Genomic DNA, 2828 nt, shown 5'->3' on the forward strand with positions numbered 1-2828 from the left:
TAAATTATATATATATTTATTATTTAATAATTATAAATACTAATTTTTTTTTTTTTTTTAATAGCTTATAAAAGCTTAATTTATTATAATTAATTAACCCACTCTAGCACTTTAGTTTATATTAATAATAATAAAATAAAATAATACTAAAGCTACTTTGCCTAATTTTTTAATTATTACTTATTTAAACTTTATAATACTAATGTAGTGGGGTTGCACCCCAATATTGATTTCTATAGTACTTATAGCCTTGCTACCGGCCTTTTATACCTAGTTTATTATTTACCTTAATATATATATATTTTTTTTTATTATTATTCCTACCTATATTATGTATTATTTAATCCTAGGTTTTTATTATTATTTAGCTTCCTTAACTTTTATGCTTTAGTACTACCTTTTTATATATTAGTAATTAACACAGGGCATGTTTTTTTAATATTATAAAAGTAAAAAGGGCGCCCGCTAAACCCCTAAATTAAAAGTTTTTAATACTAGTAGCTATACCTTAGTAACTTAGGTACTTAAAATTATTAAAAAAAGGGGCAAAGAACTGTTAAGGCCTAAAGGTTAAAAAAAATTAAATAGTAAGTATAAATTAAACCTAGTAAGTAAGGCAAGTAGGCCATGTATAAAGCACCTTAGTAATTTTTAAGAAAATAATAAATTTAGTAATTTTAAAAAATACTAATTACCTAATAAATATAATAAATTAAATAATAAAATTAATAAATTTAATATAAATATAGCTAGTAAATTTAAAGTAAAGCTCCCAAGGGCCTACCTAGGTAGTTATATTAAATACTTAATAATAAAATAAAAATATTTTATAAGTTTTTTTTTATAGTTATAAAGTTTTATTTTTTACTAAGTATTTATAAACCTAGCCCTTTAAAAAATTATTTAAAACCTTTAATATATATAAGCTTACTACCTACTTGCTAACTTTTATTATTAAGTAAAAATATTTTATATATTTAAGTTTTTAAGTAAAAAAGGGGGTAAAAACATTAAATAAATACCTATGTTTATAACTAAAAATTTTAATAATATATTTCTTATGGCTAAAGGTAAGCCTGGTAATATTATTAATAAAATTTACATGCCCTTTAGTAACTCCTGTAGTAGTAATACCAGCACCTTTAAAAATATAAAAGGCATAGTAAAAAAAAAGTATTATTTTTTATTAATTACCCCCATGCTAATTCCCGGTACTTTAAATATGCTTATATTTAATAATAAAAATATAATTAGGTTTTTAAAAGTATATAAGTAAGCCTATAAAAACTAAAATATTTATAATAAACTAGGGAAAGTTACCTAAGTAACAGGCTATTATAATTATAATATTTTAAATATTATTAAAAACCTAAAAGGGTACGCTAAATAAAACTAGGAGGTTTTAAAAATTATTATATTAAATAAATACTAGCGCCTTAATTAATGCTAAATTAAGTAATTATATTAATATTTTAAAAAATTTAAAAGCTAGTTATATATATAAACTAATAACCTCCGCGGCTATATTATAAAATATAATATAATTTTAATTTAAGTTATATAAATTAGTAAATTAAATAATTATACTTAATATATTTAGCTAACATAAGGCCTTTTAAGTAACCTAGCTTAATAAGTTCTTAAAAAATTTAGGTTAAAGGTAAGGAGCTATTACTAGCTTAAGTATAAAATAATTAAAAAATATATATTAAATACCCTGGCAGCAAAAGAACTATACCTTAAAATTAATAAAAAAGTTATTATATTTTTTAAAAAAAAAAGCTAAAAAAAAAAGGCTATATTTTAAATATTTTTAAGTATATAACTAGTATTTTAGTGGCCAAAAAGCCCCTGGTTTTATTTAATAAAATTATAAGCTAGTAAAAAAGGCACTTTAACCCTATTTAAGATAACTTTTAAAAAATTATAAAAGCTATTAAAGTATTATAACTAAACCTTAAAGCTATAATAGCCTAATAAGTATAATAGCCCTTTTACTTTTTAAATATATAACAGGCATTATTTTCTTAAATATTTATATACTAAACCACTATATATATTTTTTTTTAAATTAAAGCTGTTTTTTAGTAATACCCGCCCTAGTAATACCTATTTTAATAGTACCTATTTTAGTAGCACCCGCCCTAGTAATACCCGCCTTAATAATACTAAAAATAATAATACCTACTTAATAATATATTAGTACTCCTGGTTTAAGCGCCTTTACCTTATAATAACTACTACTATTATAGGACTTTAAGATGCCGCGTAGGCACTTATATTATATAAGTAATAAATATAATAAATAAAATATATTATAAAAACCTAAATATTAATAAGCTATATATTAGCAAGGCAAGAAATAAAAAACCTAAGATTAAAGGCTAGCTAAAAGTACTAATAATAAAATAAGTACTAAAAGCTATTAAAAATTAATTAAAGCTAAAGTTTTTAAAAGTAAATATTAATATTATTAAAGCCTTAATTATTAAGCTTATAGACGTTAAAAACCTAAAAAAAAATATTAAAAATAATAAAAACTTTAATTATAAATTTAATAATTTAATTAAGGTGTAACTATAGTTATTTATAGCTAATAAATAAATTAAAAAATATAAAGCCATTAATAATAAGTACCTTATTATTTAATTAATAAGATTTAGCCAGCACGTGAATAAAATAATTAAAAAGTTTAAACTTTTAAAAAATATAAAAAAATAGCCCTGGGTAAAAAAAGTAATAAAAGCTATAAAAATTAAAATATAAAAAAAAAAAAAAAAATAAAAAGCCTTAGGCTATTATTTAATCCTAGCCTATAGCTAAAAATA

This window comes from Aspergillus mulundensis, assembly GCF_003369625.1.
Source record: "Aspergillus mulundensis strain DSM 5745 chromosome Unknown scaffold_25, whole genome shotgun sequence".
NCBI lineage: Eukaryota > Fungi > Ascomycota > Eurotiomycetes > Eurotiales > Aspergillaceae > Aspergillus > Aspergillus mulundensis.